Source organism: Melanerpes formicivorus, unplaced genomic scaffold, assembly GCF_026170545.1.
Source record: "Melanerpes formicivorus ecotype bairdi unplaced genomic scaffold, bMelFor1.0.p_v2 SCAF_13, whole genome shotgun sequence".
Taxonomy (NCBI): domain Eukaryota; kingdom Metazoa; phylum Chordata; class Aves; order Piciformes; family Picidae; genus Melanerpes; species Melanerpes formicivorus.
The window spans coordinates 21,141,481-21,162,161 of NW_027142365.1; positions in this window are offsets into that span (position 1 = coordinate 21,141,481).

Genomic DNA, 20,681 nt, shown 5'->3' on the forward strand with positions numbered 1-20,681 from the left:
CTGTCAGCAAAGCCTGCAACTTCAGACACTGCTGAAAGCTGTTGCAGCTTCACAGGGTTGTGTTTTTCACTGAACTCTTGGCTCAATGAAAAAAAAATTTTGTTCCTCAGACTCAAAAACAAAACATTTTTTCCAACCCTCCACCCAGCACTGCAGGCTCAACACCAAACCACACCCCTAAGCATCAGCTCCACACACCTCCAAGGATGGGGACTCCAGCACTGCCCTGGGCACAACATTCCAATGCCTGAGAACCCTTCCAGGCAAGAAAGATTTCCTAGCATCCAGCCTGAACCTCCCCTGGGGCAGCTTGCAACCATTGCCTCTGCTCCTGTGGCTTGACACCCAGGAGCAGAGGCTGTCCCCTCCTCACTGCAACCTCCCTGCAGGGAGCTGCAGAGAGCAAGGAGGTCTCCCTCAGCCTCCTCTTCTCCAGCCTCAACACCCCCAGCTCCCTCAGCCCCTCCTCATAGTCCGGGTGCTCCAGGCCCTTCTCCACTGCCCTTCTACAGACACAGTAGCCCCTCAATTTCCTTCCTATAATGAGGGTGTGGTGTGGGATCAATAAACCCAAAATAAGCCCCCAAACAAGTCCCCAGACATGTTTCTATCTGTCCAGGCACAAAGTTGAGCAAAAGGCATCAGGAAGCCTGATAAACATGTGTGGTGGGTTGAAAGGCCAATCCTTCCTTCCCTCCCACCATGGGCAGAAAAAAAGCCTCAAACGGATTGCAGAAGTGGTGGAAAGTTTAAATGGAAAAGCAGTGAATATTTTACAGAGAATGACAAGCACAGTGACAAAAGAGATCCCAAAGCATACCCAGAAGCATCCCATCCCCACCTGAGGGTACACCCAAGATCCCCAGGGTTCCTTCTTCCCTGCCCCCCACCCCCCCGTTAGGCTAATCTCAGCTGGCCAGATCTGAGACTGCCCTTCCTCCTCTCCTCCCAGTCTTGGGCCTAGCCAGGCCCCAAGAGGCCTCGGAGATGACTCCCCCTCCATTACCAGATAGGGACCACCTCCATCGGAGTGGTGAGGGAAAAAAGAGGAAGTGCAGGATTCTGCAGGTGGTTTTATAAGGGAGCAGGACATTATGGGATGAAATACGCAGCTTCCCGTGTCCACCCACCGGGCTGGAACCCTCAGGACACCAGAGGTGTGCCTTATGTGGCAGCATCAGGGGGGACACCCAGCCTGAACCACCACAACATGTCCAGACTCATTTACCCACGTCCTCACCTTGCAGGAATCACACGCCAAACCTGTGGCTCTCCTTATGCTCTGTGTGTGCATTTGGCTCAATGCCATTCTACAGGTTAATTGCTTTGTTTGCTGGTTTTGCCATTGGCCAACATTTATTCTCAGACATTGTTAAATAGAAGCTGTTTTGGTAAACAACTCGCCTTGTTCACCCAGGAAAAGCACAAGCACCCTTGTAGGCAAGCTTTTGACGACAGCTAACCCCAAACCACGGCAGCCTTAGCGCTGCAAGAAGCAGCCGCGGTTGTCGCTGAAGCACTGTGAAACCGGACCGCAGCGCCGGAGCCGACCGAGAGGGTGAGAGCTGTTTCTGTTTGCAACACCTTTAGTGGCAAGCAAGAAGCCACCTTGCCGTGCAGAAAGGGCAAAGCTGGGCAGAGCCCAAGCGCCCCAGCAGAGCCCAGCGCCTGAGGAGAGCCCAGCGCCCTGGCAGAGCCCAGCGTCCCGGCAGAGCCCAGCGTCCCGGCAGAGCCCAGCGCCCCGGCAGAGCCCAGCGCCTGAGGAGAGCCCAGCGCCCCGGCAGAGCCCAGCGCCTGAGGAGAGCCCAGCGCCCCAGCAGAGCCCAGCGCCCCGGCAGAGCCCAGCGCCTGAGGAGAGCCCAGCGCCCCGGCAGAGCCCAGCGCCTGAGGAGAGCCCAGCGCCCCAGCAGAGCCCAGCGCCCGGGGAGAGCCCAGCGCCCGGGCAGAGCCCAGCGCCCCAGCAGAGCCCAGCACCTGGGGAGAGCCCAGCGCCCCGGCAGAGCCCAGCGCCCCGGGCAGAGCCCAGCGCCCCGGCAGAGCCCAGCACCCGGGGAGAGCCCAGCGCCCAGGGAGAGCCCAGCGCCCGGGGAGAGCCCAGCGCCCCGGGAGAGCCCAGCGCCTGGGGAGAGCCCAGCGCCCCGGGGAGAGCCCAGCGCCCCGGCAGAGCCCAGCGCCCAGGGAGAGCCCAGCGCCCCGGCAGAGCCCAGCGCCTGGGCAGAGCCCAGCGCCCCGGGGAGAGCCCAGCGCCCGGGGAGAGCCCAGCGCCCGGGGAGAGCCCAGCGCCCCGGCAGAGCCCAGCGCCTGGGCAGAGCCCAGCGCCCCGGGGAGAGCCCAGCGCCCCGGCAGAGCCCAGCGCCCAGGGAGAGCCCAGCGCCCCGGCAGAGCCCAGCGCCTGGGGAGAGCCCAGCGCCCGGGGAGAGCCCAGCGCCCCGGGGAGAGCCCAGCGCCCCGGCAGAGCCCAGCGCCCCGGCAGAGCCCAGCGCCCCGGGGAGAGCCCAGCGCCCCGGCAGAGCCCAGCGCCCCGGCAGAGCCCAGCGCCCAGGGAGAGCCCAGCGCCCCGGCAGAGCCCAGCGCCTGGGGAGAGCCCAGCGCCCGGGGAGAGCCCAGCGCCCCGGCAGAGCCCAGTGCCTGGGGAGAGCCCAGCGCCTGGGGAGAGCCCAGCGCCCCGGGGAGAGCCCAGCGCCCGGGGAGAGCCCAGCGCCCCGGCAGAGCCCAGCGCCCGGGGAGAGCCCAGCGCCCGGGGAGAGCCCAGCGCCCCGGCAGAGCCCAGCCCCGTTGCAAGCACAAAGCTGCAGCCCTGTGAGCAGTAAACCACTGCCGGACTGGGTGCCCGCTTGGCAGAATGGAGACCTGCCATGCCGGACCGAGCAGGCCCTGAGGTGTGTGCATTTGCAAACGCTGCTAGGAGACAGGCACTGGATTTTGGTCTGGTCAGTCTGAGCTGGTAAGCACAGAAGATACTAAAGGGCTATAATCACATCCAGGAGAGAAAAGTACTCTGGGCGGGTATCAGCTTTAAAAGAAGAACCATCGGAGGGGAATAACCTCCGACCACGATCAGCAGATGTGTACTCTGTCTCAACTCCAAATACAGCCCAGGCTGTTCTGACAGTCACTGAGTCAGAACAAACTGCAGTGGGGATCAGATATCAAAATCAAGGGCAAAAATCTGAATCAGCAACCCTGAGTGAACCTGTAAAAAAGCAGAGATTACTTAGCATTAGCAAAGCAATTGCAAGTGTTAGAGTGTGGAGGGCAGCGGAAAATGAAGGGATTTCAGGGTTTCTACAGGCCAAAGACTGAAAACCATTGAGTCAGTGTGCACCTGCAGCAGTGTGAAAGCCTGTGCAAGAAGTGTGTGTTTCAAGTGTCCAGGCTTTGGCCAGGATTGTTATCTGTGTAGGGAAAGACATTGTGTAAAAGGTTGGATTTAATGTACCTATAAAGAAACAACAAGTCTGTCACAGGCTGCAGAGTGAAAGAGAAATCCTCAAAGGGGAATGGTGTGAACAGAACATCACTCTGAACAGTGGAACCCTTAAGTGGAGGTTTGTATGGGCTTGATGCTCACTTTTGAACTGAGCTGAGGTCTCAAAAAGAAAAGCTCATGCTTCTGAGCAGAGCCATGCTGGGCACAGGCAGAGCAGCATCAAACACCTTGAACAGGACACTGCATCTGCTCCAAGGTGGAGAATAGGTCAAATACCCTAGCTCATTAAAAAATAAAAGAGTCCATGAAGACAGCAAGCGAATGAACAGATGAAAAGAATGATGGACACAATAGAGATGCAGAAGTGGCAGACAAAAAGTTGAACTCCGAGCAAGCAAAGAACAGAAATAAAATAACAAAAAAATACTGTTCAAAATGTAAAGAAAAGGGCCAAATGGTTTATGCAAAGTGTTCAACAAAGCACCAAATGAACTCATTTATGCTAAATACAGACACACGTATGCACACATACTGCGTCTGGGTTGTTACTCTCACTGTGCAGAAGCAGCACTCTGACAATGCAGGGCATCCTCTCATCCTTGCCTGTTGGCTTCCACCCAGCAGCTAAGCTAGCAATAAACACTGCCACAGGATTATCATAGAATGACCCAGGTTGGAAGGGACCTCAGAGATCATCTGTGCCATGGGCAGAGACACCTCTCAACTCAAGCTCATCAGGCTACTCAAGGCCTCATCCAACCTGGCCTTGAGCAACTCCAGGGGGGAGACATCCACAACCACTCTGGGAAACTATCACAGTATCACAGTATCACTTAGGTTGGAAAGGACCTCGAGGATCATCGAGTCCAACCTATCAACACAGACCCCATGACTAGACCATGGCACCAAGTGCCACGTCCAATCTCCCCTTGAACGCCTCCAGGGTCGATGACTCAACCACCTCCCTGGGCAACCGGTTCCAATGCCGAATGACTCGCTCGGTGAAGAATTTCCTCCTCACCTCGAGTCTGAACCTCCCCTGATGCAGCTTGAGACTGTGTCCCCTTGTTCTGGTGCTGGTTGCCTGGGAGAAGAGGCCAACCCCCTCCTGGCTACAACCACCTTTCAGGTAGTTGTAGAGGGCAATGAGGTCACCCCTGAGCCTCCTCTTCTCCAGGCTAAACAATCCCAGCTCCCTCAGCCTCTCCTCATAGGGCTTGTGTTCAAGGCCTCTCACCAGCCTTGTTGCCCTTCTCTGGACACGCTCAAGTGTTTCAATGTCCTTCTATTCCAGAGTCTCACCAATCTCACACTGAAGAACTTCTTCCTTGGCTCCAGTCTAACCCTGCTCTGCCTCAGCTTCAAACCATTCCCCCTTGTCCTCAAGAAAAGTCCCTCTGCAGCCTTCCTGTACGTTCACTCCAGGTATTGGAAAGCAACTAGAAGGTCACTACAATTGCCAAGAGGACACCTGAAGAGATGGGGCTAACTCCCCACCAGACTGGAGAGCTGGGACTAGGACTGTGGCTTCTTGTTTGAGACAGACACCACCTCCTTACTGAGCTTAAAAGCAGGGTATTAAAAAGTACTTAAAATGCAATGAGAAAATAGCATGTCAAACAGAAAATGCACATCTCAAAAGCCTTTGTAGTTATGGGAAGATGAATATGAATGTCTCTGCTGTGAAGAAAGGCTGAGAGCCCAGGGGCTGTTCAGTCTGGAAAAGAGAAGGCTGAGAGGGGACCTCATCAATATCTGTAAATATCTGAGGGCTGGGTGTCAGGATGAAGGAGCCAGGCTCTGCTCAGTGGTGCCCAGAGACAGGAGAAGGAACAACAGGTACAGGCTGGAACTCGGGGTTCCACCTCAACATGAGGAGAAACTTCTTTGTTGTGAGGATGCTGCAGGCCAGGAGCAGGCTGCCCAGAGAGGTTGTGGAGTCTCCTGCTCTGGGGACTTTCAAAATCCACCTGTGTGAGCTGCCCTGGGTGATGCAGCTCTGGCAGGGGGGCTCCTTCCAAGCCCTAACATTCTGCGATCCTAATTTATGTACAACAGTGAGCATCTGCTCAGGAAGCTGTTTCTGACCAGTGACAAAAGACACACGGTTATAAGACACCACCAGGTTAGTTCCATTCTGACAGAAAGGAAAAAGAAGCATCCCTGGATCATGAAGACTTAAGCAGAAGGTCCAAGCAGTTAGTCAACAGAACAAGTGAGAAAGTGAAGTAAGAGAGAGTGCAATTATCTTTAGACTTTTGTTTGAGGGGGATACTGAGAGGCTTTCACAGCGGGAAACTAGGGCTTGCAGACAAGGAGGCTGCAGGTGAAGCAAGCCAATTGTTTGCTCTGGTTTCTGCAGTGTGCCCATCTTACTCCTGCTCCTCCTTTGACTTCTGGAAGTTGGAGGTGTTTGTGTTGGTCGTGATTGGGAACGACCTGTGCAGAAGAGTCCTAGCCTGGATTCCTGTGGAGTTTTATCCACCCAGCATTTCACCAAAGACTCAGCTATTGGCTGTCGCTTTTCTGCCTCTGCAGCCTGTTTCTCTCTTACACTCCTAAATCTTTGCCTTCTGTCTGTTTCCTAGGCACCAGTGTGAGGCAGCAGGATGCAGCGGCTTGTCCAAAGCCTGCTGGGGCTGCCAGGGCAGCCAGCAGAGGTCAAACCCAGCGGGCACCTGCCCAGCTGCTGCTGCCTTTCTTTCATGAGCATCTCCCTCTCTGGATATATTCAAAACCCACCTTGGATGCATTCTTGTGTGACCTGCTGTAGTGGTTTGAGCCTTAACTGGAGTTTAAGAGCTCAGATGGTAGCAGAAAACCCGAGAAATCCTCCCGCGCCCCCAAAGAGATTGGAGGCAAGTCTACCAAAAAATAACCTGGAGTCAGTTTGGGAGTAGGAGAAGTACATTTTTAACTAATTATATATAGCAGTACCAGGGAGGGGTTACAAGGGCAAGGAATGAAGAGAAATAGGAAAATACACAAAATCACATTTGGATGCCTTGTATCTCCCTCGGTGTGTGTGGATTCAGCCCTTTAGAGAAGCTTGGATGCAGCAGGGAGAGACCAGGCCTGGCCATGTGGCAGAGCCAGGAGGCCAGCAGCAGCTGCTGGTCCTTTCAAGCAGGCAAGGCAGGAGCAAAGACAGCAAATGGCCACAGCATCTTCCTTTTGATAGGCTTGCTGGACAGAAAGGGGGAGTGGAACAGACCAGCTGCTAGCTGGGGGGACCCCTCCTGCTGGGAGAGGGAAGCCAAGTCCATCTCTGTTCACCTGGATCAGGTTTCTTTTGTCCCCTGGGGAAGCAGGGCTCTTGCAACCCTCCCCCAAGATGGTTGTAACCCAGCACACCTGCCCTAGGTGATTCTGCTGTGCAGGGGGTGGGATCTTTCAAGGTCCCTTGCAGCCCCTAACATTCTGTGACTGTGACACTGACCTGGCTATGCCTTCTCTGTTCACCCACCAATCTTCTAAAAGACTTTCAGGAACACAGTGTCTGTGGCTGAGATTCTCAACTGGGTTGAAAAGCCCTTGGAGACAGGGCAAGAACAGGCACAAACTGAATGTACAGCCACGTGTGCCTCACTCCTCTAAGAGATACAGGACTTTTCACTACTTCATAGACAAACCTTCAAAATATGGCATTGATTCGCCCCTTTAGAGATCATCTGCAGTGTTCTCCTGTGCGTGCTTCAAGTGGGGCTTCTAAGAGATCTCTCTTGGAGGAAGGAAGGGAGGGAGGGAGGGAAGGAAGGGAGGGAGGGAGGAAGGAAGGGAGGGAGGGAGGGAGGGGAAGGAGGGAGAGAGGAAGGGAGGAAGGGAGGAAGGAAGGAAGGATGGAAGGAAGGAAGGGAGGGAGGGAAGGAGGGAGGGAGGGAGGGAGGGAGGGAGGAAGGAAGGGAGGAAGGGAGGGAGGACGGAAGGGAGGAAGGGAGGAAGGAAGTTATCCAGCAGGCAACCAGTCCGCTGATGGGCCAGCCTGTGAGCAGTGCAGATCCAGAAGGCCTTTGTCAGTGTACCTGTAGGGGTAGTGCCAGCAGAGCCAGGTATGATCCTTACAGCAAAAGGGCCCACAGTAGGATTCATCTCAACTCAAATTAGATGTCTACAAAAGGTTAAATGAACCAAGACCTCCCAGAGCCCATTTGTCCCCCCTCACTCTAAAGGGAAAACTTGCTGCAAACAGCAGCAGCATGAAAAGTTAGGTGAAAGGAATCTCACCTCACTGTCCAGCCAGTAATCTCCCTCTTATTTTGCTTCCAAGCAGCAGTACTCCCAAGCAGAAGAGCAGAAGCAACACAAAGCAACATGGCCAGACACTTTTCTAATGCACCATCTTTCTCTAAAATGCATGGGTGCCAAATAAACACCTGTCCTCCTGGTGACAAAGCCTTCAGCATTATCTGGACACAATGCTTTCCTTCAGCCTGTGAATGTTGAATTTCCAGCAGAGCCAGAGAACTGCACTTTATCAAACCCATTCCTAAGCACAGCTGCTGCCCACACCATGAGCTGTCTCTGCAGTTAAGCCAGGGTAACCTGATCCCCTGAGGAGCAGGGCACAGGAGCCATGAAGGAGCAGAGTCAGGCCCAACTGTAAGCCAGCAAATACTTTTCTTTTTACAGCTTCCCAGAAGGGAAATGGCAGGGGACATGAACAGGCAATGGAGCACAACAAGTTGGTGAAGGCTTTAGCATGAGCCTGCTTCTCTGTTAGGCTGAACTGATTTCACTGAGCTGTGCTCCACAAGAAGAGATCTGATGCTTATCTATGGATGTCTTACACAGAGATTAATATGGCTACATGGAAATGAAATAATTTCCTTCCAGACCACTGGGGCCACTCTTGCAACAGGCACTGCTGTCAGGAATGACCACTCCTGCCTCTGCCTGACAGAAGGACCTGAGCAAAGCCTTCAACACTGCAGGAGCACCACATCCTGGTCTCCAGGCTGGTGACACATGGGTTTGATGGGTGACCACTAGATGGATAAGGAACTGGCTTGATGGCTGCACCCAGAGAGTGGCTGTCAATGGCTCCATGTCCCAGTGGAGGCCAGGGACAAGCAGAGTCCCTCAGGGATCAGTCCTGGGACCAGGCTTGTTCAACATCTTTGTGGGTGCCATGGACAGTGGCACTGAGTGCACCCTCAGCAGGTTTGCTGATGACACCAAGCTGTGTGGTGCAGCAGACAGCTGGAGGGAAGGGAGGCCATCCAGAGGGAGCTGGGCAAGTTGGAGAGGTGGGCTCAAGCCAACCTCAGGAGGTGCAGCAAGAGCAAGGGCAGGGTCCTGCAGCTGGGTCGAGGCAATCCCAGGCACAAACCCAGGCTGGGCAGGGACTGGCTGGAAAGCAGCCCTGAGGAGAGAGACTTGGGGGTGCTGGGGGAGGAGAAGCTCAACAGGAGCTCTCAGTGTGCACTTGCAGCCCAGAAAGCCAACCAGAGCCTGGGCTGCAGCAGGAGAAGTGTGGCCAGCAGGGCAAGGGAGGTGATTCTCCCCCTCTGCTCAGCTCTGGGGAGACCCCACCTGGAGTACTGTGTCCAGTTCTGGAGCCCCTATTGCAAGAGGGATCTGGAGGGGCTGGAAGGTGTCCAGAGAAGGGCCAGGAGGATGAGCAGAGGGCTGGAGCACCTCTCCTATGAGGACAGACTGAAGGAGTTGGGGCTGTTCAGTCTGCAGAAGAGAAGGCTCCCAGGTGACCTCATTGTGGCCTTCCAGTATCTGAAGGGGGCTACAGGAAGGCTGGGGAGGGACTGCTCAGGATCTCAGGCAGTGATAGGACTAGGGGGAATGGAATGAAGCTGGAGGTGGGGAGATTCAGGCTGGAGGGGAGGAGGAAGTTCTTCCCCATGGGAGTGGTGAAGTCCTGGAATGGGTTGTCCAGGGAGGTGGTTGGGGCCCTGTCCCTGGAGGTGTTTAAGCCCAGGCTGGATGAGGCTGTGGCCAGGCTGATCTAGTGTGGGGTGTCCCTGCCCATGGCAGGGGGGTTGGAACTGGATGGTCCCTTCCACCCCTGACTGATACTATGATACTATACTATGAAAGGAGAGATTACATTGCAGTGTCTGAAGGAGACCTACAGGACAGCTGAGCAGGGACTGTTCAGAAGTGCTTGTAGTGATAGGTTTGATAATGGAACAGGGGAGATTTAGGTTGGACATCAGGAGGAAATTCTTCCCAATCAGAGTGGTGAGACATTGGAACAGGTTGCTCAGGGATGTGGTTGAGGCCCCATCCCTGGAGATATTCAAGGTCAGACCTGCTGTGGTCCTGGGCAGCCTGCTCTAGTTGGAGGTGTCCCTGCTGACTGCAGGGGGGTTAGACAAGATGACCTCTGAGGGCTCCTTCCAACCCAGTGCAATTTGTGAATCTCTACCAGCTAGTGCCCAACACCACCTGGCCTAGAAGCCCCTGAACTCCAGTGTCACAATGTGTTGTTCTACTGGATTCTCATTATCGACACCCTGCTCCACCTGAGGCAGCTGTTAAACCCCTTGTCAAGTCACAGCTTACACCTTGATCTTATTTTATCCCAAATTACCTCTGCATCTCAGCTTTCTGAAAGAGATATGGTGCAATTAAAGCAATTGCAAAGCAGTAACTGACAGAGCAGTAACTCAGCCTGGTGTTGTGTGTCAGAGGAGCCACTTGTCTGCAGACACTGGATTATCATCATTGTTTTCAGTGCCCCCTTTGGTTTTATGTCCAATGCACAGCATCAGTCCTTTGTGAGGACAATGTCACGTTCCCAGTGCCAGAGAGGAAAAATTGTCTTTGCCATAGCCTTGAACCAAGCAAGGCTGGGTGCAAGGAAATAAGGGAATATGAAGAGGAGAAAGACTTGTGGAGCCAGGCTCTGACATCCCCAAGGGAGGGGTAGCAGGTGTGGGGGGCACAAGGAACAGGGGATCCTATGCCTGCAAAAAGAAGCAGGGGATCACCCAGAAAGAGAGACCTCAGAGATGGGGGGGATGGAGGAAGGTCCCTCTCCACCAAGGCAGGTGAGGCAGGTCAGCCCCCTCCCAATCCCCCCAGCCTTCCCAGTTGCTGATACACAACAGGGATGGGGCCCTTAAAACAGAGGGCTGGATGAACAAGGATGGAGATGAATGTCCATGCATGCAGCCACCCAGGACTTGTCAGCCAGTCCCACACCTCAGGACTAGAGCAAGCAAGGAAAAGAAAATAGGTGGTAGTAGCAGGGGATTCCCTTCTCAGGGGAACTGAGAGCCTGATTCATCCCATAGAGAGGTCTGCTACCTGCCTGGGGCACAGCTTGGGGACATTTCTAAGGGACTCCCCAGTCTGGTGTGGCCATCAGACTATTACCCACTGCTGGTTATGCAGCTTGGGAGTGATGAGGCAATGGAGAGGAGTACAAAAGCAATTTAAAAAGACTTCAGGGCTTTGGGGAGATTGAGGGCTGAGGAGCACAAGTGGTATTCTCCTCAATCCCTCTAGTGACAGGAAGAGATATGGAAGGAAAGAACAAACTCCATGTAACACATGGTTTAGAGGTTGGTGCCACCAACAGAACTTTGGGGTTTTGACCATGGGGAAGTTTTCTTGGCACCTGGTCTGCTGGTGACAGATGGAGTTCATCTGTCCCATAAGAGGACAAGAATCCTTGCACAGGAGCTGGCTGTGCTCACTGACAAGGCTTTAAACTAGTGCAAAGGGGGGTGGGGACATAGCTGACCTGGCCACCAAGAACTCTGGGTGTAGTAGCCCAAGGCCTGTGGAGCAGTGTGTTGGCATCTTAGATAACCAGAAGGTCTACCCCACCTCAAGGATGAAAACTATGTACTCAACCCCCTCCCTGAGATGTTTATACACCAATGCACACAGTATGTGCAATAAAGAGGAGATGCTGGAGGCCACTGCTCTACAGGGAAACTGTGACCTAGCAGCCATCAAGGAAACCTGGTGGGATGACTCCTGCAGCTGGAGTGCTGCAGTCAATAATTACCAACTTTTCAGAAGAGACAGGCAAGGAAGGAGAGGTGGTGGAGTGGCCTCTGTGTTAGGGAAACATTTGAAACCCTGCAGATTAATGAAGGTGGTGATAGGCTTGAGTCCTCATGGTAAGAATCAGGAGTAAGGACAGCAAGAGTGATAGCATGATGGGGATCTGTTACAGAGCACCCAACCAGGGTGAGGAGGCAGATGACATTTTTTATAAGCAGTTGAGAGAGGTCTCACAATCGCTGCCCCTTGTTCTCCTGGGAGACTTCAGCTTCCTGGATGTCTGCTGGAAGTACAACACAGCAGGGAGACAACAGTCCTGGAGGTTCCTGGGGGTGTGTGGTGGTTAACTTCCTGACACAACTGGTGAGGAAGCCAAGCAGGGAAGGTGCCCTCCTGGACCTGCTTCTTGCGAAGAGGGAAGAACTTGTGGGGGAAGTAAAGGTTGGAGAGCATCTAGGGCTCATTAAGAGATGATTGAGTTCTCAATCCTTGGGGAATCAAGGAGGGGTTAGTAAAACTGCCACCTTGATCTTCTGTAGGGCAAACTTTGGCCTGTTCAGGAGACTAACTGACAAGTCCCTTGGGAGGCTGCCCAGAAGGACACAGGAGTCCAGGAAGGCTGGGCCTGCTTCAAGAGGGAGCAGGCTGTCCCTGTGTGCGGGGAAGGCATCCAGCCTGGCTGAACAGAGACCTCTGGCTGGAGCTCAAGGACAAAAGGAGAGTCTGTGGCCTCTGGAAGAGGGGACAGGTCTCTCATCAGGACTATAAAGATGTAGTAAAGCTATGCAGGGAATAAAATAGGAGAGCTAAAGCACAGGTGGAGCTCAAACTAGCTACAGCCATTAAGGATAACAAAAAATGTTTCTAAACATTCACTAAGAACAAAAGGAGGCCTGGGGGGAATCTCCATCCTGTGTTGATGCGGAGGGAAAGACAGTGACTAAGGGTGAGGAGAAGGCCAGGGTGCTCAATGCCTACTTTGCCTCAGTTTTAGCAGGGGATCCAGCAGCTCCCTGGACACCCAGGCTCATGAACCAGGAGTCAGGGAGGGGAATCAGAATGAGGTCATCACAACAAACGAGGCAGCGGTCAGGGATCTGCTACACTGCTTAGACGCACAGGGGTCTATGGGGCTGGAGGGGCTACACCCAAGGGTGCTGAGGGAGTTGGCAAAGGTGCTCCCCAATCCACTTTCTATTATTTACCTGAAGTCCTGGCTACCTAGGGAGGTCCCAATGGACTGGAGGGTAGCAAATCACAAAATCACAGAATGTTAGGGGCTGGAAGTGACCTCAAGAGATCATCCAGCCCAACCCCCTGCCAGAGCAGCAGCACCCAGAGCAGCTCACACAGGAACACATCCAGGCAGGTTTTGAACATCTCCAGAGAAGGAGACTCCACAACCCCCCTGGGCAGCCTGCTCCAGGCCTCTGTCACCCTCACAGTGACAGAATTCTTCCTCCTGTTTCCATGGCACTTCCTCTGCCTCAGCTTCCACCACTGCCCCTTGTGCTGGCATTGGGCAGCACCCAGCAGAGCCTGGCTCCAGCCTCTGGGCACTCACCCTGCACATCCTTATCAACAGCAAGGAGGTCACCTTCAGGTTCCTCCTCTCCAAGCTACAAAGCCCTCAGCTCCCTCAGGCTCTCCTCTTGAGGAAGATGTTCCACTGCCTTCATCATTTTCATGGTTCTGTGCTGGACTCTCTCAAGTATTTTCCTGTCCTTATTGACCTGAGGGGCCCAGAACTGGACACAAGATTCCAGATGTGGCCTCAGCAGGGCAGAGTAGAGGGGGAGGAGAACCTCTCTCAATCTATTCACCACAGCTTTTCTAATCCAGCCCAGGATGACCTTGGCCTTCTTGGCCACAGGAGCACATTGCTGGCTCATGGTCAACCTTCCATCCACCAGGACCCCCAGGTGCCTTTCCCCTTCACTGCTTTCCATCAGGTCAGTCCCCAACCTATCCTGCTCCATGAGGTTGTTCTTTCCCCTTGCCCTTGTTGAACTTCATTAAGTTTCTCCCTGCCCAGCTCTCAGCCTGTCCGGGTCTGGCTGAATGGCAGCACAATCCTCCTGTGGCAGCCACTCCACCCAGCTTGGTGCCATCAGCAAACTTGCTGACAGTGCCTCTGTGCCCTCCTGCAGGTCATCGATGAATATATTGAACAGCTCTGGTCCCAGTCCTGACCCCTGAGGGACTCCACTAGACACAGGCCTCCAACAAGACCCTGTCCCATTGACCACAACTCTCTGACTGCTTTCCTTCAACCAGTTCTCAATCCACCTCACTCCCTTACCAGGATTGAGAGGAGGGACAAAGCTTGATGCAAGCAAAGTGTCTCCTGTATTGTACAAAGTCTTTTCTTTCTATAGGCTAACATCATCAAAAGCAACTTCGAGTGGTAATTAGATGTGTCCCTGGGACAGTTAGAGTGCCGAGGAAACGCCAGGGAGCACACGTCCCTGGGCAAGGCAAGGCAAGACAGGTGTTAGACAGAAGACAAACGATCACACATCTCTTATCTGAGTTCAGAGAGAAGACAAAAGACTCTATTGCAATGTTTGCCAGCTCCTATTCTCAGCTCGTTGTGTGGCTTCCCTGAGTCCAATGGCCGTTGGTAATCAGCTAAATGCTTTTTTCTCTCTACACAGCTGCAGTTTGTTCCCAGGGTTTGTGGCCCACAAGGGCCAAAACATTTCCTTCTATCAGCTGAGCATTGCTTGAGGTTCTGCTCCCTGAATTCAGTCTGTCACTCCCTGATCATCCAGATCACACTGCCTCAGCGTAGCTGCGAGGATGCTGTGGCAGACAGTGTCAAATGCCCTACTGAAATGAAGATAAGCCACATCCACTGCTCTACCATCATCTATCCACCTGGCTATGTCTTCATCAAAGGCTCTCAGGTTGGTCAGACATCGCTCCCCCTTGGTAAAACCGTGCTGACTGCTGCCTACAGACAGCGCCAAGGATAAGTTGCTCAATCACCTTTCCAGGCATGGAGTTGATGCTGACTGGTCTAGAGTTACTTGGGCCCTCCTTCTTTCCCTGTTTGAAGCCTGGAGTGCTATTTGCCCTCCTCCAGTCCCCAGGCACCTCTCCTGTCTGCCATGACTTACCAAAGATGATGGAGGATGGTCTGGCAATGACCTCTGCCAGCTCCCTCAGTGCATCCCATCAGCACCCATGGATTTATGGCTGTCCAGATGACTTCACTAACCCAGTCCTCATCAACCAAGGAAAATTTCTCCTTTGTCCTGCCCTTCTCTGGGGCCTTGGGCCCCTGGGGACAGCCTCCAGCAGTACAGATGGAGACAAAGAAGGCATTTACCAACTCTGCCTTCCCTCACCACCTCACTCAGCACTGGGCCTGCATTGCCTCTGGTCTTAGCTTTTCTTGCAATGGATTTGAAGAAGCCTTTTTTGTTGTCCTTGACCTCCCTTCACAAGGCTGAGTTCCAAGGAGGCCTTAGCCTTCCTAGTAGCCTCTCTCCATGCTCTGACAACTGTCTTATACTCTCCCAAGTGCCAGACCCACCTTCCATGATCTGTAGGCTCTCTTCTTCCACCTGAGTTTGCTCAGCAGCTCCCTACTCAACCATGCAGGTCTCCTGGCTCCCTTTCTCCATTTCCTACTCTTTGGGATGCTCTGATCCTGAGCTTGGAAGAAGAGGTCCTTGAATGTTAACCAACTGCCTTGGGCCCCTTTGGCTTCTGGTACCCTGTCCCTTGAGATTGCCCTTAGCAACTGCCTGAAAATGCCAAAGTTGGCCCTGCTCAAATCCAAGTTGTGATCCTGCTTGATCCTTTGTTCCTACCACACAAGATCCTGAACTCAACCAAATGGTGGTCACTGCAGCCAAGGCTGCCCTCAGCCTTCCCCGCTTCAACCTCCTTGTAGCTGAGTATCAGGCCCAGTAGTGCTCCTCTCCTACTTGGTTCCTCCACCACTTGCATCAAGAAATTATCATCAATGCACTGGAGGAACCTCCTGGACTGTGGATGGCTGCCTGAGGAGGCCTTCCAGCAAATGTCTGAGAAGTTAAAGTCCCCCAGGCAACCGGGGGCTGTGATTGTGAGGCTGCTGTCAGCTGTCTATAGAAGGCCTCAGCAACCTCACCCTCCTGATCAGGTGGTCTGTAATAAACACCCACAACAGTGTCACCCATGCCAGCCTGCCCCTTCATCTGTACCCACAAACTCTCACCACGCCCCTCAGCCACCCCTGGGCTGCACTCAACACATTCCAGCTGCTCCCTCACATAGAGAGCAAATCCTCCTGCAAAGGACACAGCCAGGGGATCAGGCCCACTCAGCACGGGTTTGTGAAGGGCAGGTTCTGCCTGACCAACCTGATCTCCTTCCATGACAAGATAATCAACTACTGGATGAGGGAAAGGCTGTGGATATTGTTTACCTAGACTTTGGAAAAGCCTTTGACACTGTTTTCCACAGAATTCTTGTGGACAAACTGGCTGATCATGGCTTGGCTGAGCAATGCTCTGCTGGATAAAGCTCTGGCTGACTGGGCCCAAAGAGTGGTGCTCACTGGAGTTAAGTCCAGCTGGCAGCCAGGCACAAGTGGTGTTCCTCAGGGCTCAGTGCTGGGACTGCTTCTGTTTAACATCTTTATTGATGACCCTGGTGTAGACACAGAGTGTGTCAGCAGTAAGTCTGCAGATGACACCAAGTTAGGTGGAGAGTTGATCTGCACCAGGGCAGGGAGGCTCTACAGAGGGGTTTGGATAGATTGGATCCACGGCCAATGTTACCAAGAGGAGCTTCAACAAGGCCAAGTGCCAGGTCCTGCACTTGGATTACAACAACCCCAAGCAATGCTGCAGGCTTGGGGCAGTATGGCTGGGAAGCTGCCTGGCAGAAAGGGACCTAGGGGTGCTGATGGGCAAGCAGCTGAACATGAGCCAGTAGTGTGCCCATGTGGCCAAGAAAGCCAGTGGCATCCTAGCTGGGATCAGCAATGCTGTGTCCAGCAGGAGCAGAGCAGGGATTGTCCCCTTGTACCCAGTGCTGGTGAGCCACACAACACCAGAGTGTTGTGTCCAGTTCTGGGCACCTCAATACAAGAGAGCTGTGGAGGTGCTGGAGCCAGGGCAGAGCAGGGCAAGGAAGCTGGGAAGGGCCTGGAGAATAAATCTTGTGAGGAGAGACTGAAGGAGCTGGGGATGGTTAGTTTGGAGAAGAGGAGGCTGAGGGGAGACCTCCTGGCTCTCTACAACTCCCTGAAAGGAGGCTGTGGAGAAGTTGGTGCTGGTCTCTTCTCCCAGGTAATCAGTGACAGAACAAAAGGGAATGGCCTCAGGCTGCAGCAGGGCAGGGGTAGGCTGGACAGGAGGAAACATTTGTTCCCAGCCAGAGTGGTCAGAGATTGGCAGAGGCTGCCCAGGGAGGTGGTGGAGTCACCATTCCTGGAGGTGCTTAGGAAGAGCCTGGATGAGGCCCTTGGTGCCATGGGTTAGTTGATCAGATGGTGCTGGGTGATAGGTTGGACTCAATGATCTCAAAGGTCTCTTCCAACCTGGTTAGTTCTATTCTATTCAAAGATGCCATCTCTGGGAGCTGTGAGGTGAAAACCCTTGGAGCCTGTGAGAGTAACCTGGGCATGGTCTGCACATTTCTCCCAGGGCAGATGGAATTTTGCTGTAAATGGCCTTCAGCTCACTTGATAGGACTGTGTCCTCTGAGCTGCTCTTGTGTTTGTCCATCACATGAGGATTCACTTCTTTGAATTCCAAAGAGTGGACAAAGAGAGAATTTGTCTCCTGTTGAGTAGTTAGGAACTGACCTGACCCAAGGAGTTTGGAGGGGTTTGAGCTTTAATATCCAGTGACATTCTAGTGCCCACTCTATATTCCAGTGCCCACTGAATGTTCCAATGCCCACTGAATGTTCCAATGCTCACTGTGTATTCCAATGCTCACTGTATATTCCAGTGCCCACTCTATATTCCAGTGCCCACTGAATGTTCCAATGCCCACTGAATGTTCCAATGCTCACTGTGTATTCCAGTGCCCACTGTATATTCTCCTCAGACTGCTGAAGCCAGAGCCTCAGTTTGTCTCTTACTGCAGTGGCATCCAGGCTCATTGTTCCAGCTCCCAATGGCTGTTTTTCAGTGCTGCTGCTAATACTGTACTAAGCTCCTACCCCATGTAGTATCTGGTGAAGCTAAGCCTTCAGTGGCATCCTGGCTGCATTAGAAATGCTGTGCCCAGCAGCAGCAGGGAGGGGATTGTCCTCCTGTACTCAGCTCTGGTGAGGCCACACCTGCAGTGTTGTGTCCAGTTCTGGCCACCTCAGTACCAGAGAGGTCTGAAGGTGCTGGAGCCAGGGCAGAGGAGGGCAAGGAAGATGTGAAGGGCCTAGAGAATAAATCTTGTGAGGAGCTGGGGATGGTTAGTTTGGCTGAGGGGAGACCTCCTGGCTGTCCACAGCTCCCTGAGAGGAGGTTGTGGAGAGGTTGGTGCTGGTCTCTTCTCACAGGTCATCAGTGACAGAACAAAAGGGAATGGCCTCAGGCTGCGGCAGGGCAGGGTTAGACTGGACAGGAGGAAACATTTGTTCCCAGCCAGAGTGGTCAGGGATTGGCAGAGGCTGCCCAGGGAGGTGGTGGAGTCCCCAAGCCCGGAGGTGTTTAAAGGTGGTTTGGATGTGGTGCTTGGGGCTATGGTTTAGGGGGGAGCCTTGCAGAGTAGAGTCAATGGTTGGACTTAGTGATGCTGAGAGTCTTTTCCAGCCTGAATGTTTTTGTGATGCTGTGAAATGCAAGGAAATTGCTGTCAGCTTCCCAAGGAATGCCCTAGAGAGGTGTACTTTAGAAAACATGGAGCAATATAGGGAAGAGAAACACAGTGATGTTCTTTACCTACAGGAAGGGCCACCAGCAGCTTACCTTTCATGGCACTACCACCAAATGACCACTGGTCCACTTCAGGTGTCAGAATAATCTGGTAAACATGGAAACCTTCTCAGTTTACCTCAGATATGCAAGATCAGCACTTCTACTTTGGAACCAGCTTGGGTTTACTGTGTATCGTTATTAAATCCCACGTTTCCATCACTCTAAACAGTTCTTCCTGACACTTCTTCCTCTATTTTCTCACCCAGTTTCTTGTCTGTCATGACATCAGGTCCCTTCCTAAGCTTTTGAGAACAAAATATTGTTCTTTCAGACAGTCACAGTGGTAAAACAGGAGATGGGTGCAGTGTTACAGCAGGGATCATTGTAACTGCACCTAGATGCTCAGCCTGAAAGCAATGAGCCACAACCAGAGCTCAGGCTGAGGGCAGTGGCTGGCTTTCCTCTGACAATCTGCCCCTGTACTGGAAGGGGATTTGAGGCTCCCCAAGTCTGAAGCCACATCCTCTTGGCTCCTCTGTCCTGCAGAATGCATCCCCTCAGCAGAGGTAGATCTCAAACCACTGGATTGCTGTCAAAACCGTGGTAACATCAGGGATTTCCACAAGCTTCAGAGCAGTGGTTGTGCAGGCACTTCAGACAGAGCCCAGAGAACCGCCTCACCACAGGGCTGAGGTACAGCAGGGTGAAACTCCTGCTGTGCAGAGCAAACCAAACACTCCTTTGGGGATATACAGCACAAACACAAACTGGGCAACCTGTTCCAGTGTTCCACCACCCTCCTGGTGCAGAACTTGCTCCTCACATCCAATCTCAATCTGCTCTGCTCTAGTTTGAAGCCATTGCCCCTGGTCCTGTCCCAGCAGGCCTTTGGGAACAGTTCCTCTGCAGCCTTCATGTAGCCCCCTTCAGGTACTGGCAGGCAGCTCTAAGGTCTCCCTGGAGCCTTTTCCTCTCCAGGCTGAACACCCCCAGCTCCCTCAGCCTGTCCTCACAGCAGAGCTGCTCCAACCCCCTGAGCATTTTTGTGGCCTCCTCTGGACCCTCTCCATCAGGTACAGGTCCTTCCTGCATTGAGAGCTCCAGAGCTGGACACAGCACTGCAGGTGAGGTCTCCCCAGGGCAGAGCAGAGGGGCAGGATCCTCTCTCTCCATCTCTAGCCATACTGCTTTGGATGCAGCCCAGGCTGCCCTTGGCCTTCCGTGCTGCAAGCTCACACTGCCTGCTCCTGCCCAGCTTCTCACCCACCAGCACCTCTGTAAGTAACTAAATCTTGTCTCTCTTGATGTGAATCAACAAAGATAAATTCACCTTTGCTCCTTGCCCAGACAACAGCTGCCCAGGGAGGGGACAGTGAAAAGACCCTCTGGAATGCCCAACAAAAAGGTAAGATTGTTGTGTACAACCTGCCTGCTGGGCCAGCTCTGCCCACCAATAGCACACCTGGCAGTTGCACGGGCAGTAATGTGATGGGGGTGTGGGCCAGGGGAGTTGCCATTAACTGAATAAAAGACACTGAGCCTTAGCAGCTCAGACAGAGAGAAATGGACAGAGAGGAAAACACAGAGAGAAAACGACATCACCATGCAGCCTGGAAGCAGCAGACCAGGAAATCCTCTCTCTGTGCCCTAAGCTTTGCCTGCTGTAAGAAAAGAAGAACCCGAGGAGAAGAGAAAAGACATCTTTACTGGAGACATCCCATGCTGGAGGCTGCTCAGAGAAAGACTTGGACTTGGCCTTTGGGATCTCTCCCTCCCCTCCTCCAGGGAGGACAGCACAAGCCAGCAAGGATGACATCTCCTCCGAGCCAAAGTGGCAGCGCCCTTCCTTGGACCTAAATCCTCGTGGAGGGGAGGGTGGCAATATAATTCCTTTCCTGCTCTCTCTCCCTTCTTCTGTTCCATCCACTTTAGTCTGTTAATAAATAGCCTGGGTTTGATATTTGGCCTTGTTTGTGCATTTCATTTCACAACACAGGCATTTTCAAAAGAAGAGCTGAGTCTCTCTCTCCCTCTGCACCAAGACAACCCCCAAGTCCTTTTCCACAGGGCTGCTTTCCCCTCATCCCCCAGCCTGCACTGACAGTGAGGCTTGTTCCAGCTTTCAATGTCCTGCACGTGCTGGCTGCAAGCTGCACAGTTCTGCCTCTGACTTGTCACCAGGTGAATCCTGGTCATAATGGTGTTCCCCAATTGTAAGCTGCTACTTTCCCCACTCAGAGTTGCCTCTTTCCTTCAGGAGTTGAAGGTTACTCTACTGTACAATGCACCTTCTGTATGCAACAACTGAAGAGGCACAAACTTTGGACTGCACCCACAGGAGTGCTTGGTACATGATGTTGTACACCCATCTTAATCTTCTCTGACTCATCATCTGCAACTTGTTCTCCTGAACCT